Raw genomic sequence first — 16,726 nt, 5'->3', positions numbered from 1 at the left:
GAGATATGGGGATATATGTTTATGTATAGCTGATTCACTTTGTTATACAGCAGAAACTAACACACCATTGTAAAGCAATTATACTCCAATAAAGATGTTTAAAAAAAAAACTGTCATTTAGTAGTTAGTTACCATATGCAAAGCAAAACAAGCTATTTGGCATGGATAATCAGAGAGCTACATCTTTTTATTTCATTGTTAATACACAAAGTTAGCTCTCTGTATCCTCAGGTTCTGCATTTGTGGATTCAACCAGAGATTGAAAATATTCAAAAAAGAAAAAATTCCAGAAAGTTCCAAAAAGTTAAACTTGAATTTGCCTCATACCACCAACTATTTACATAACATTTACATTGTATTTACAACTATTTACATAGCATTTACGTTGTATTAGGTATTATAAGCAATCTTGAGATGATTTAGAATATACAAGTATATGGGAGGATGTGTGTAGGTTATATGCAAATACTACTCCATTTTATATAAGGGACTTGAGCATCCCCGAGTTTTGGCATTCACAGGGCGGGGGGCATCCTGGAACCAGTCCTGGAACCAGCAGATACTGAGGGATGACTGTATATACCCACATATATATGCATAACTTTGCATTAATGCATAAATGCAGACACATGATTTTTTGTGAATGTGTGCACTTGATATAAGGCCCAACGTTATGTGTTGCCTTGACATCTGAGGGAAACCAGGAGGGCCTCGAATGGCCTAATCATGAGTTCCCCACCCGACTCCAGTCCCACTGATGAGGTCTCCCAACCAAGCAACCCCCCCTTATCATGGGGTCCAGGCACAGTCCCTGCTTCTCCCTGAGTATCCTAGAGTTTCAGTGCCCTGTTAGCCTGAGAAAGTATTCAGATAAGCCAATTACCTTCTGCCCTGGGAACCAGGGGCACCTCATCCTCTCAATACTAGGAAGCCTGTCTCCCACAGCCCCTGGATGTCCTCTCTGTTTCTAGTGCAACCGTCTCGTGAACCTGCATGACCTGCAGTGTTCCCCCCACCCCAGGTTGGGAGTATACGTGAGTAGTAAACTTCTGTTAACCCATCTGTCCAATGCTGGGTGTTGTGTGTTCAGCCATCCCCATAACCATGGGTAGGGATCCCTCATCAATGGGGTGAATAGGAAATGAATAAAATAGTGCAGCCCTTTTGAAAACTCTTTTTGAGGCCAACCTGGCCACAGTACAGATATTATTGATGTGATGTCTAAAAAAAGGAAGTTTTTTGGGGACTTCCCTGGTGGTGCAGTGTTTAAGACTCTGTGCTCCCGATGCAGGGGGCCTGGGTTCAATCCCCGGTCAGGGAACTAGATCCCACATGCATGCCGCAACTGAGAATTCACATGCCGCAACTAAGGAGGCCACATGCTGCAACTAAGGGGGCCACATGCCAGCTGGCGAGCTGCAACTAAGACCCCATGCAAACAAATAAATAAATATTTTTTAAAAGTAAGTTTTTCTGTTATCTTCTTGGTGTTTGACTGCTTTTACTCCATTTAAGCTAATGCCTTCAGATTCTGCCTAGAATGAGGCTCAGTTATCAACAAACAATGCTTTCACCCCAATTTATGCCTCCTGTGTCAGCTTTTAATAACCTCTCCCCAGATTCGCAGAGGACCCAGCTATATTGGACTAAAAAGTTTCAGACCCAGGGAAAAACTAACGATAAATCCAAATGCCAAACCAATTAAATCAGAGGCTTGAGATGGGGCCCTGGCAGCAGTATTTTTTTTTAAAGCTCCTCGGGTGATGCCAAAGGGCAACCAAGGTTAAGGAGCACTGTTGCAGGCGGCAAAAGCTCCAGGTCTTGGGCTTCATTTCGTCTCACCTTCATGATTTCAGAATCAAGAAGACCCTGGTTGGTTTGATAGAGAGGAGAAGTTCCTATAATCAGTGGTCTCGTTTCTGCTCAATAATTTCTAGGTTCTCCCTTCCAAAAATTCCTTTAATAATGGTAAAGAAAAATGTATCCCAAACATGGAGAAAATATAAGTAGATGATTGACTAATTCTTTGACATCGAGCTAGAGCATTTTCCAAAATACCTGCTTGACCCTAATCTGATACTCTTGGAGAACATCACAGTGTATTTGACTAACAATTCACAAATGATAAAGGGGCAGGCATTTTTATAATCCTTATAAGGTAAGATTTTTGCATAAATTGATGTCATCATAATTTGTATAGTTTAGTAAAGGAGTTAACCCTAAAGGGAATATGGTTTTACTAACCTGTAGGACATTAATCAGTCATATATCTAGCATGGCAGTCTTATTCCAGCATCTTTTTCCTAGCTATTTACATATATGTGTTTGATTTTATATATTGCTATATAAAATTGTATGTGTGTGTATAAGCTGTTCTTAGAAACAGCTTCTTTGTCTTCTTACTAGTTGCCTCATTAATAAATAAAATTAAATTTTGACATGTGCTAATAACAAGTAAATATTTGAGTCAAGCTTTTTCAAGTTAATAGCAATAATATGAATAGTTATTTCGTGGATGCTTAAGAGAAGCCAGACATTGTACTCAGTGTTTATATACTTTATCTCATTTAATTTTTTTTTTAACATCTTTATTGGAGTATAACTGTTTTACAATAGTGTGTTAGTTTCTCCTTTACAACAAAGTGAATCAGTTATACATATACATATGTTCCCATATCTCTTCCCTCTTGCGTCTCCCTCCCTCCCACCCTCCCTATCCCACCCCTCTCGTGGTCACAAAGCACAGAGGTGATCTCCCTGTGCTATGCGGCAGCTTCCCACTAGCTATCTAATTTACATTTGGTAGTGCAAATAAATTTATTTATTTATTTATGGCGGCATTGGGTCTTCGTTGCTGCATGCGGGCTTTCTCTAGTTGCAGTGAGCTGGGGCTACTCTTCATTGCAGTGTGCCAGCTTCTCACTGAGGTGGCTTCTCTTGTTGCGGAGCATGGGCTCTAGGCACGCAGGCTTCAGTAGTTGTGGCACGTGGGCTCAGTAGTTGTGGCTCACGGGCTTTAGAGCACAGGCTCAGTAGTTGTGGCACGCGGGCTTAGTTGCTCCGTAGCATGTGGGATCTTCCCAGACCAGGGCTCAAACCCATGTGCCCTGCATTGGCAGACAGACTCTTAAGCACTGAGCCACCAGGGAAGCCCTCATTTAATGCTTAATGAAATAGTTTCTGTTATTATACTAATTTTACAAATGAGCTGAAATTTATGGAAGTTAATAATTTTCTAGAATTCACAAAAGTGAGAGGTCTAGGAAGCTAATTCAGATTGTCATACTCTAGTAATGAAATTCTTAGCCAAAGACAATCTATTTTCTCTGAGTTTGTAATCTCTCTGTACCTGGCCTAATAGTTTTGCATAAACATACACTTCAAATTTCAATATCTCCCCCAAAATAACTTCCTTAGATCCCCTCCTTCCAGTATCTGCCCCCAACTCCCTCTCTTTAGAGGGAACTTCTTTCATATGACCAAGGAAGGATATAGTCCTGATTAAATAATCCATATTTTCCTGCCCCTAAGGATGTATTTCTAATACTTCTGCGTCCGCTATCACCCTGCCCCTGTAAGTTCAAAACCCACATTTAAAGCACGAGCTGGCAGTTGTACCCCACCGTATAGTTTAAAACCCACTTAATACCGTATCTTAATCAATCCTTGCAATTCTGGGAGAACGTACTATTTTCCTGTTTTACAGAAAAGAAAACTGGGGCATATATAACCTCTGTAACCCCAGTGGAGGTCTTTTGCCTAAAAATTTCAAAATTTATGATCTTTCTAATATTCTGTCATGCAATTCATCCCCTAACTTTTTCAGAAGACCTTTGGGTCTAAAAGGAAATTCTAACAGTGAGATTGAAACATTTTGGAAAAAGATCAGGCTCAGGGAGACAAAACGTGCTGGGGGATGAATCAGAGCCCAGAGCCAACGTCCCTGGGACAAAGTGTACTATGAGGGGGAGCAATCCTAGATGAGTTTGGATCTCCAGTTGCATCCCAGACAACAAAATGAAGGCCTTCAATGCGTTTAAAAAATCAAACCAAATCCCACAGCAATTAAATGGGTGGTCTGGCCCCACAGCACTCCCTCCCCTCCACTCACCTCATTAATGAGAGAGCAGCATAAAGCCACAGGGCTCCACCTACTCGGAGAGAGCAGCCTGGCACCAGGCCCAGGTGAAGTCCCAACCTCTGCATCTTCCACCAGCAAGGACCCAGTCAAGGTCAAGCCTCCCTGTAATTACCACCATCCTGGCCCATGGCATGCCGTGTTATTTAGAGAATCATCTCTTGCTCCTAGCACAGATACTCCCAATACTGGAACTGCAGACACTCTCTGCTCAGAGCCAGCTGCCTGAAGCCATTGTGTCCTCACCCTGCCCATCCTGGGATTCCATCCTGACAGCTCTGTATACCCACACTTAGTAACACCGTATCACATATACAACTGCAGAGCACATAGATGCTTCCAGGCATCCCACTGCCTCCACAGGGGCCCCACCCTAAGGGACTGGGCCCAATGCATCCCTTGGATCTGATGGTCAAGTTCATAGCTGTAGGCTTCCCACTGTTGCTGATGTTGGCATTTTCCCAAGTGTTCTCCTTACTGCCATGGTCCACTTTTGAATTGTAGCCCATAGTTTGAAAAACCCTAGTCTGAAGCATGCATGTCCTTTGGAGACCAAAAGAGAAAAGACAAAAAATGTAAGAAAGTTATTATTATATTATCACCTCTATAAGTATTATCAGCACCATAATTTTTCAATCAAAAACCTAGAAACAAGCTATTTTATCTTCAGGTTAGTTTTTATTGGGAAATAAAATTTCTAATTATGTAGTTCTTACTTTTGGGGCACAGTATTTTTTCAGGGCTTAGAAGTCTCAAAAGTTCTTAGGCAAGACAGTTATCATCTCTGAACTGTCTTTCACTCCTTATCCCCCAAAGCTATTGATTACATATTGTTCGTGCCTAACACTTCCTGGTACATAGTATGCGCTAAATAAATGTTGCTTGTATTTCTTCTCTACTTTTCTTCCCACCTTTTATAAACCCCATCTAAATCATTATTACTTGTACTGTTTAGGCTCTTGATTTATTCAGCCACTCCACAATCCCTGTTAAAGAGAACATGGAAGAGCTGGGAGATCTGACCCTTTTTTTTTTCTTATGATGCTGTCTGTTTCTAAATTATTCATGGAGGGAGCCTCAAACTCACATTGCCTGTTTCTTCACCATAAAATGGGGAAAAGCATCAGTGTCTCTAATTTCTCTTTCTTGGGGAACGATGATGGGAAAACCAAAGCCAAGGGCATTCCCACTGTATTCACTCCTTTCCTCCAAGATCATTCCCAACCTATACCGCTCCTCTACATCTAAGCTCAAAGGTGAGGCAGTAAACCCTCTAAAAGATGTCACCTATCCCAGGAAGTGGATATCAGCATCACCCGCAGGAGCGCTGGTACCAAAATGCAGCTTAGCAAACACAGCCAGCTGCTGGCCTGTCTGGGTCCAGTAGCCGTTTGGAAAGAGAACTCCCAGACTAGAAGCCTGAATCAGTGTATTCAGCTGGCCCAGGGCAAACAAAAGAGTGAATGTTGTCCCCTTTCCTACCATGGCACAGCAAGGCCCAACCAGAAGACTTGGGCACAGGAGATGGACAGTACCTGCCAAATGCAAAAATCTGGAAAGAGGCTAAGAAGTAACCCCCAGAGAATTCCTTGTGTCTCAGTTCTCATCCTTTATCGCAGCAGAGGGCTGCCTGAACAGTATTCCTGTTCCAGGGCTTCCTATGGGGGCTTCTTTCCCAGTAACTTCAGTAACCAGTAGGGTGCCTTTGTGGTCAGCCCATGTGGGAACTGCCCAGCTCACCACAAACACGAGACTTGCCAAGACAAGATGACAAGTCCCATTTTCCTGGGTTCGATTCACAGCCCACCTCTAGATACCTTCTGCTGCTTGAGACAGCAATGGCAGCATCACATTCCCTGTTTCATCTGAGTTTCTTTTATTCATGTTATAGTCCTTCTTCAAATGCTGGGTGATCCTTGGCTGTTCTCTTGAAACTAAGAATATCCTAAGTGTCCTAAGGACACTCAGTGGGTTTGGGCCACACTTGGAAACTAGAGGACTTCACTCTTCAGTGGGTCACGTGGGCTATTTTATTGGAGAAACCCTAACTTCAATATCTATAGGTCTTTCCTCATAGGCTGGTCAGTTTCACCAGAAAGGAGACCCCAGTCTCCTAATTTAAGAGTGGAGAGAGAGTGGCCTTAATAACAATGCTGCCAACATTCAGAGAGTTTGGTGATTAAGTCCAAAAATTTCACCCCTGTCTTTTCAGTTCAGTCCCCTGCCCATGGCTGTGCCTGGTGTCCAGGGTCCAGGGTACCCCTGGTTCAAACTCTCCAAAGAGTAAACCTTAAGATTTCTGCCAGGCCAGGGAAGGACAGGAAAATTGCAAAACTGTACCTGTGAGAGGGGAAGGGAATAAGAAAGAAAAAGCATGTATTATGTTAACAGTTATTCTGACATATTAGTGTGAGTAGTGTCAACTAAAACAATGTTCACAACCTAAAAGTTGAGAGTTATGTTTTATTCAGACATACTGAGGACTTCAAGCCCAGGAGGCAGCGTCTCAGGTAAGCCTGAGAAAACTGCTCCGAGGAGGTGAGGGGGAGCAGGATATATAGGAGTTTGGCAACAAAGGGCAGGCAGTAGGAACAAAAGATTATTGTTAGTAAAAGAAAACTAGATACCTCAAGTTGAGGAATTTAGCCCTTTTCTGTGGATGGGAAGATGCAAGAGTCTGGGCTCACTGGAATCATTCCTTTGATATGCACCTCAGCTATCTGGGACCAGTATCCTGTGTTTTCACATCCTGAATTTCCTCAGGGCTCACCGTGGGGAGTGGCTGCAGGCTGATGGCTGCTAGATGGCAGGTATTGTTTTCCTCCCTGAGTTCCCTCAGGGCTCACCAGCTCACCCGTGGTGGCTGCAATCACTGTTGACTGTGACATCCTTTGTTTACTGATATGGCAGGAAATATTTTATTTCTCAGTAGCAAGTTGCTTAAAGGCTCTAAACTCCAGTTACCTCATCTGTGAAATGGGTTAATAAAACCTACCTTCACCATTGTGCAGCTCAGGAAGTGGGTCTCTTTTTTATCCCTATGCAGTGTATAGATTTTCAAGAACAAATTTCACTAAATTGTATGTGGGATATGAAGCCTCACATTTCCGTTTGAAAGGAAGAAAATGGCGGTGGGGGGGGAGGAGTTTCTAGCACTATGCAAAATGCTTTTCATAAATTATGTACATTAACATTAGTAGCAGCCTTGTGAGACTAGTATTATTTCTATTTTACAGGTAACTAAACAGTGTTTAATGAAGGGAAATAATTGGCTCAAATATACTTCGTTAGTAAAAGATAGAGCAGAGCTGCAAACCCATGCCTGCCATATCTCAGGTTATGCTCTCACCAGTGCACCGTGCTACAGTATAACCAAACGTTTACATTATAACTCTGATTAGAAATTTGTAGTTACAAATTAGGTGGGCTTTAGGTAAGAATCAATTCTTTAATTCTCAGAAAAATTGAGGCCATATACCAATCTCGTTCAGTGCAAAGTATATGGGATATATGGCTAGTTGGAGCTGGTTCAAACTCTAGCTCCTTCATTTATTTCGAGAACAGAAATGAACTCTGCAAAGTAGTAGGATTTGTTTTGCAGGTTAAAGGCATTGGCAGTGCTGGTCTCCCAAGGGAGAAGTCGATACTCAAACAAAAGCCAACTCTGAGAAAGATAGTCCTAAGTGCAGTGAGGAAGGGGAAGTCAGTCTCCCACTATGTCTGAACATTAAGACATAGACATTATGCACATAAGACTTTAAATGCTGAGGGTGGAAGGTGGCTTCTTCCACAGGAGATGGAATGAGACTAACCCCTGGGGGGCACACACTGAAGATGAGTAACATGTAAGACACATTTCTCCACAAAAGTATTTTTGTGTGTGTATACATATGTATGTACATTTTTTTTTCTTATGTATTAATATATATTATACAGATAAAAAAGAATCTTAAGTGTCACTGAATTTTTCCATATGATAGATCTATATACATACAATGCAGGTACTCCCTAGCCTTCAGGACAACCATTTTGGAAGTCTCATTTGAAAGTCAATGGCCTAGGGACTTCCCTGGTGGTCCAGTGGGTAAGACTCCACACTCTCAATGCAGGGGACCCAGGTTCAGTCCCTAGTCGGGCAACTAGATTCTGCATGCATGCTGCAACTAAAAAAAAAAAAAAAAAAGATCCCACATGCCACAACAAAGATCCTTCATGCTGCCAACTAAGACCCAGCACAGACAAAGATGAAAAAATAAATATTACAAAAGTAAATGAAATATAAAAAAAAAATTTGAAAGTCAATGGCCTGGCCTTTATGCAGCCCTTTTTTCCGGGACAGCCTGTGAGGCCTGCATGCTGGGCAGTGTTGTTGGCCTCAGGTAGAAGACCTAAGGGCAAGAGGAGAAGGAATCTCCAGTGAAGAGTCTGGGTCACTTGGTCCAATAACTCCTCTGTGCTCAGAGAATCTCCTAACAGTTTCAATTTTGAATGTTCTAAGGTTAACTTTTAGAAGAATAGCATTCTCTTTTAGCATGAAGACTCTTCTACTCAGCGTGTTTTTCATTCTCCTTTGAGTTTCAGCAAACGTAAAGCAATAACCAAGGGAACACACGAGACAAAAGTAATTATCTTGGTTCCTTAGGGTATAAAATAAAACTCCTTTCTTTCATTCCGTAATTTATTGTCTATCACTCTATTCATTTATAAAATCTAAAAATATGTAAAGGCAACGATGTTTGGCTATATTACTGTTTGAAATTCAAAAACAGTCCTTCCAGTTCAGCATGCATTAAAATGCTGGATTTTTTTTTTAAAAAGAACAATTTTGGTGCCTGACTTAGCTGTCAGGAAAGTAAAGAAGTTCCTGGGAGGGGCAGAAAATATAAGAAGATGGGAATAAAATGAAGTAGGTGAGCTTGCTCTTATCCTGGGGAAACTGGCCTTCCCTACAGAAGGGGAGAAGCACATCATATGCTCAGCTTGGTCTCCCAGTCCTAGCAGTTAGGAGCATTCCTCCCCCTTGAGGAAGAATGAGGAAGGAAATTCCTCCCACTCTATCCTCCTGGGGCATGGAAAGATAGGTGCCCAATTAGACCAAAGAAGATCTGCCCATTCACAGGAATTATTTGCACAAAGCCATATTTCCTTTCATGGATAAGCATATAAATACATGTACCACATATGCACATAATGACATGCTAAATACTTGCTTCCAAAGTTCCATAAATAGAAGTCAAATATCTTTAATACGAAACACTTTTAAAGTCAAAGAAGTATGTAAAAAAAAGTTAAAAACACAAATTCTCATGCATTATTTCCCCCTCATATTTTCTGTTTTCCTGTATTAATTAATACTGTGCCATGATCTGGGAGCCCAGGGTATTCAGTTACAGTTTTTTGATAAAGGAATAAAATATTTCTGAACAATTATCATAACTGTGCAAGAACAGTTCAGAGAGACATTAGCTCTATTTGGGGGCTGTTGTTTAAGGAGCCTGCTCTGCCACAGCATAAATAACTTCAAGAAGAGAAAGGGTAGAGCCTGCTCTGAAGATATTCACCAGCACTTCCTACTTAGGACAACATTCCTGAATTCAGAGTGTGCACAAGGCCCTCTGCCATTCTTTGTGTGGGCAGGTAGGGGAAAGAGATATGTAACTGCCGATTGTATCTCTGTTTCACCTTGTGCCTCTATCCTACAGCCTGGTGAGGCAGGTAAGTATACCAGCGCTGGCCAGATGAGGGCTTAGAAAACCTCTGATCATCTGGTTCGCCAACTAGGTGCTTAAGGCCCATAAACCAGAGCAAAGCCATATAGTTTACAAGATTGTAGGTAGGAGGTAGGAAAACCACAGGGATAATGCAGGAGCTGGTACCACCTGTAGGCCTGAAGTGGCAAGGAGAGCAAGCTGTGTGGGGAGGACAGCTCTACCTGAGTGTGACTCTTGGTGGATGGATGCAGCCCACAGCACTCCCACAGGGGAAGGCCGGAGGTATAAATACCCTGTCCTCACTCTTCCTTTCCCCGCATTGCTTGCTGCAGAGGATAAAAGAGTCTGCTAATACAGTCCATATCAGTCAGACTCCCAGAGGACAGAGCAGGATGGACAAGTGTAAAGAATGGATTTGGATGGAGCAAAAGGAGGATAATCAGCATAGTCATAAACACAGCCCTAAAAATGAGACCCAAAATGGATAGAAAGAGTAAAATGATAAAATGTAGGCTACCCAAATATCTTGGGCGTATCAAACAGGAGGCTGGGAGCAGCAAGAAGACAGCCACGTTCTCCAGGGGAGTGAGGTATGTTGAAAACTGCCAGGTTTTGTCAGAATTGGAATACAGCCAGCATAAGTGAGAAGGAATCAGTGGTTCCAGATCTAAATGCCTTGGGAAAAGCAAAGTTAGCAGAAACCAAGATACTTACCAGTAACAGCAAAACAGCCCTGTTGCGTTGCATTACAAAAGGGAGCAGTTGATTCCACAACCAAAACCTCACCCAACATAAGAACCTTAGAACATAGAGAAATACATCAGAAAGAGGAAAAGCTCAAGAGACAAATGGACAATTCAGTTGTGAGGTGTTTTTAGTTTTCTTTTTTTTTTTTTTTTTTTCACTAATATGACAGCAGTAACATAAAGACATGTCTGTCTGTTGGGGAGTATACTACATACTGTCAGTGCTTCACCCATATCTCTCAGATCCCTTTATCAATTTTTTATGCATCCCAGCTTCAAATAAGCTTTCACAAAATTCCAACACCTGTCCCTGCTTCTCTATGCCAGAAAGCTTGGCTCAGGATGCTGGAGACTGGTTTGCCTACTCAGGAGAGAGAAGTTCCTGAGAATGTGCGTTCCTTTGAAGGCAACCCAGAATGAATGATTGATTAGTGTGAAAGCATAAATACTCCAGCTCCCTAAGTGTTAATGAAGACCGCTCCAAGATGTAAGGTAAACTGAAAGATCATGGCAGTGAGCGCTGACAAAAACATTTAAGTAGAATCTGTGCTTCTTACAAAACACTGCCCTAAACGAGGCTAAATTTCTGACAGTGTACATTGCATATCATACTTAGACCTGAGTCACTTGATCTAGGAAAAGACCCTTCTTATCCAGAGTTAGAGGAGGCTGAGGGTCAGCCTGTACCCAGACAAACCAGCAAGAACAGAGAGCAATTGCTGTGGGAAAAGTGCACCATTCACCTCTGTTTTAAAATGCTGTCTGTTCTTTTCAAGTGTGTATAAAATCATAGGTCTGGAAATCAGACATGACCTTTTAAAAAATAATCTTCTCAATCTCCTGGAGTCTTCTTTTTTTACCTCCACTAAATAGTTATTAAGCATCTATCGTATGCCAGTTACTCTCCTCAGCAACGTTGAGATAACCAGACAGACACCACAGACGCTGCCCTCACTGAATTTATATTCTGTGTGAGGGTCAGCCATGCATAAATAGGCAACTGCTTTATGTGCAGTAAATGTTCTAACAGGTTAAGTGAAGGGTGCTGTGGGAGCGCATATAGAGGTACCTAGTCTTAATGGGAAAAGGAAGAAATGGGTATTTATGTTACAAATCTCTAAAAAATTTATTATAACTGACAAAGTGTCTTATGTGCTTCACAAAGCCCTATATTCCTGCCCTCCAATTTGAAGGATGCCAAAACTGGTAAAATTAATGAGATGAAGTCTTAGTGGATAAGGTTTATGTATCCAGAGAGAAAAACAAGAAGAAAAGATAGATGTACAGTGCCCTTTCACTGTCATCCTACTAAGAGAGGCAAGTAAAGAGAAGAAAATAATGTAAACTATGTTTAAATAATCAGGGTGATTACTTTTTATGAGCTACCATATAGCCTTACTAGTACAATGTGTCTGGCAAAGAGTAGACATTTCATAAAGGTATTAATCTATTGTTGGGAGTTTAAATTGAAATGAATTCACTGGGAAAGAAATATCAAATTCAAAACATCATGCCGTGTGATGCTACAGTTTCCTGTGGAGAATCTATCCTGAGGAAATCGCCATAAATCTAGCCAGAGATTTTTTACACAAAGATGATAGTCACAGTATTATTTATACTAATAAAATATTGGGGGATTTGAAACAGGACAAAAATGTTAAAAAGTATGATACAGTCATATGATGAAATCATATGTAGCAAAACTATAATTTAAAGAATAATAACAATGAAAAACTCTTGACAATAACACGTGGAAACATTTTGTAACATAAAATGTAAAGTATAATCCTACTGAAAGAAAATGCTTCAAAATGAGAACCTTTCCTGATCTTTGCTTAGTAGTCAGTCGTAAGGGTAAATTTCTTTCTTAACAATTTTCTTAATTTCCAAATTCCTAAAAAAGTTTGTATTACTTCAAGACTCAGAAAATGATCATAACTTATTTTTTTCATTAATAGACTTTTTTTAACAGTTTTAGGCTTACAGAAAATTGAACAGATAGTTCAGAGAGATTCCATATACCCTTCTTCCTCATTCACAGTTTTCTCTATTAACAACTTGCCATTAGTGAGGTGTACACTTATTACAGTATATGAGCCAACATTAATACACTATTATTAAGTAAAGTCCATAGTTTACATTAGGTTTCATTCTTTCTGTTGTACGGTTCTCTGGGCTTTGATAAATGCGTAATGTCATGTATCTACCATTACAGTATCATCAGAGTAGCTTCACTGCCCTAAGATTATTCTGTGCTCCACCTACTCATCCCTCTCGCCTTCCCCCATGGCAGCCACTGATCTTTTTGCTGTTTCTATAGTTTTTCCTTTTCCAGAATGATTTACCATTGGAGTCATTCAATATGTAGCCTGTTCATATTGGCTTCTTTCACCAAGCAATATGCATTAAAGGTCCCGCAATGTCTTTTCATGACTTGATAGCTCATTTCTTTTTATAACCACATAATATCCATTGTATGGATGTACCATTGTTTGTTTATGCATTTGTCTTTTGAAGGACATCTTGGTTGATTCCTTCAACCCAAGGGGTTTTTTTGCAATTATGAATATAGCTGCTATAAACATTCTTATGCAGGATTTTATGTAGACATAAATTTCCAACTCATGGGTAAATAACTAAAGTGTGATTACTGAATCAAATGGAAAGATTGCCAAAGTAGCTGTACCATTTTGCACTCCCACTAGCAATGAATGAAAGTTCTTCTAGGTCCCCATCCTCACTAGCATATGGTATTGTCAGGTTTTTTTGGATTTTAGCCATTCTAATAGGTGTGTAGTAGTATCTCAGTGTCATTTTAATTTGCTATTCCTTAATGATGTATAATGTTGAACAACTTTTCAAACAGTTTTTTTCTGTGTGTATATCTTCTTGGGTGAGGTGTCTGCTCAGAATTTTGCCCATTTTAAAAAATCGGGTTGTTTGTTTCCTTATTGTTGACTTTTAAGATTTCTTTGTATATTTTGTGTATAAGTACTTTATTAGATGTGTGGTTTGCAAATATTTTTTCTTAGTCTGTGACTTGTCTGGTTTTTATTTAAGTGTCTTTTGAAAAGCAGTTTTTAATTTTAATGAAATCCAGTGTATCAATTTTTTCTTTCATAGATTGTGCTTTTGGTGTTTGTTTTTTGTTGTTGTTGTTGTTGTTTTGTTTTTTGCGGTACGCGGGCCTCTCACTGTTGTGGCCTCTCCCATTGCAGAGCACAGGCTCCAGACGAGCAGGCTCAGCGGCCATGGCTTATGGGCCCAGCCACTCCGTGGCATGTGGGATCTTCCCGGACTGGGGCACGAACCTGTGTCCCCTGCATCAGCAGGCGGACTCTCAACCACTGCGCCACCAGGGAAGCCCTACTTTTGGTGTTTTATCTAAAAACTCTTTGACTAAACCTAAGGCCACTTAGAATTTCTCTGTATTATCTTCTATAATAAGATGTACAGTTTTGCATTTCACATTTAGGTCTATGATCCATTTTGAGTTAATTTTTGTGAGAGGTGTAAGGTCGGTGTCTAGATTCAGTTTTTCTCATGTGGATGTGAATACCATTTGTTGAAAAGAATGCTTTCACCATTGAATTGCCTTTTGTCAAAAGAGCCATTGACTATATTTGTGTAGATCTATTTCTGGGCTCTCTAGTGTGTTCCATTGATCTATTTGTCTATACTTTCATCAGTAGCATTCTGTCTTAAGTGTTATAGCTTTATAGTAAGTCCTGAAGTTGGGTAGGGTCAGTCTTCTGACTTCCCTCTTCTTCAGTATTGTGTTTGCTATTCTGAGTCTTTTCCCTTTCCATACAAACTTTAGAATCAGCTTGTTGTTATCCACAGAATAAGTTGCTGGGATTTGGGTTGTGATTGTATTGAATCTATAGATCAACTTGGGAAGAATTGACATCTTAATGATGTTTAGTCTTCCTATACATGAAGATAGTGTATCTCCATTTATTTACATCTTCTTTCTGATTTCAAAATCAGAGTTTTGTATTTTTCCTTATGGAGATCTTATACATATTTTATTAGATTTATTCCTAAGCACTTTTTTGCTTTGATGCTAATGTAAATGATATTGTGTTTTTAATTTTAAGTCACAGTGGTTCATTACTGGTATATATGAAATCAATTTACTTTTGTATCTTAACCTTGTATCCTGCAACCTTGTTATAATTGCTATATAGTTCCAGGAGTTTTTAATGTCAGTACACTGGGATTTTCTACATGGACAATCATGTCAGCCACAAACAAAGAGTTTCGTTTCTTCCTTACCAACCTGTATACTTTTTTTTTTTCTTGTCTTGTTGCGCTAGCTAGGACTTCCAGCATAATGCTGAATAGAATTGGTGAGAAGAGACATCTTTGCTTTGTTCCAGTCTTAGGGGGAAAGCATTTAGTTTCTCACCATTAAATATTATGGTTAGCTGTAGGTTTTTTGTAGCGGTTCTTCATCAAGTTGAGGAAGTTTTCCTTTATCCCTAGTTTGATGGGCATTTTTATCATGAATTGGTGTAGGATTTTGTCAAATGCTTTTTGTGCATCTATTGATGAGATCATATGATTTTTCTTCTTTATCCTGTTGATGTGATGGATTACATCATTTGATTTTTGAATGTTGATCATTCTTGTATATCTTAAATAAATACAACTTGGTCATTGTAATTATTTTTACACATTGTTGGATTCAAGTTACTAACATTTTGTTGAGGAGTTTTACATTTATAATAAAGAGAGATTGATCTGTAGGTTTCCTTTCTCATAATGTCTTTGTCTGGTTTTTGTGTTAGGGAAATGCTGGCCTCATAGAAAAAGTTGCAAAGTGTTTTCTCTTAATCTATTTTCTGGGAGATAGAATTCACCAGTGAAACCATTTGGGCCTGATAATTTCTGTTTTTGAAGGTTATTAATTGTTGATTCAATTTCCTTAATAGATAAAGGCCTATTCAGGTTATCTGTTTCTCTGTGTGTGAATTTTGGTAGATTGTGTCTTTTAAGGAATTGGTCTATTTCATCCAAGTTATAAAATTTTCAGGCATAGAGTTCATGGGATTAATAGTTGGCCCCTCTTTTATTTCTGTTATTAGTGATTCTTGTCTTCTCTGTTTTCTTCTTGGTGAACCTGGCTAAAGGCTTATCAGTTTTATTGATCTTTTCAAAGAACCAACTTTTAGTTTTGTTGATTTTCTCTAATATTCCTCTGTTTTCAACTTCACTGACTTCTCTAATTTCTTTTCTTTTCTTTATTTTTTTTTTGAGCCATGCTGCGTGGCTTGTGGGATGTTAGTTCCCTGACTAGGGATTGAACCCAGGCCCTCGGCAGTGACAGCACAGAGTCCTAACCACTGGACCACCAGGGAATTCCCTGACTTCTCTAATTTTTATTATTTCCTTTCTTCTGTTTGCTGTAGGTTTGTATTGCTTTTCTTTTTCCTAGTTTCCTAAGGTGGAAGCTTGGATTATTGATTTTGGATCTTTCTTCTTTTATGATATATGTATTCACTACTATAAATTTCCTTCTTTACATTGCTTTTACTGCATCCCACAAATTTTAATAAGTTATATTATCATTTTTATTTAATTAAAAATATTTTTAAATTTTTCCTGAGACTTCTTTGACTCATGTGCTGTTTAGAAATGTGTTGTTTAATCTCAAAATATTTCTGAATGTTTCTCCTATTTTTGTATTGTTGATTTCTGTTGAATTCCATTGTGGTCTGAGAGCATATTTTGTGTGATTTCTATTTTTTAAAATTTGCTCAGGTGTGTTTCATGGTCCAGAATGTGGTCTGTCTTGGTGAATGTTGCATATGAGCTTGAGAAGAATGTGTATTCTGCTGTTGTTGGATGAAGTATTCTAGAAATGTCAGTTAGATCAAGTTGATTGATAGTGTTGTTCAGTGTGACTATATTTTACTGATTTTCTGGCTTCTGTGTCTGTCAATTACTGATAGAGGGGTGTTGAAGTCTCTGGCTATAATAGTGGATTCATCTATTTCTCCTATCAGTTACATCAGTTTTTTTTATTTTATTGTATTTTTTTTTTTTGTGGTATGCGGGCCTCCCTCTGTTGCGGCCTCTCCCGTTGCGGAGCACAGGCTCCGGACGCGCAGCCTCAGCGGCCGTGG

General features: G+C 39.7%; 1 non-coding gene across 1 annotated transcript; it reads right to left on the bottom strand.

The window, feature by feature from the left end:
* Positions 1–15,885: 15,885 nt before the first annotated feature.
* On the bottom strand, positions 15,886–15,958 carry TRNAD-GUC (transfer RNA aspartic acid (anticodon GUC)). The gene has a single exon. It is a non-coding gene; the product is annotated as a tRNA-Asp (tRNA).
* Between the last annotated feature and the right edge of the window lie 768 nt (positions 15,959–16,726).

Source organism: Physeter macrocephalus, chromosome 16, assembly GCF_002837175.3.
Source record: "Physeter macrocephalus isolate SW-GA chromosome 16, ASM283717v5, whole genome shotgun sequence".
Lineage (NCBI taxonomy): Eukaryota > Metazoa > Chordata > Mammalia > Artiodactyla > Physeteridae > Physeter > Physeter macrocephalus.
This window is presented reverse-complemented; position numbering and strand designations above follow the sequence as displayed.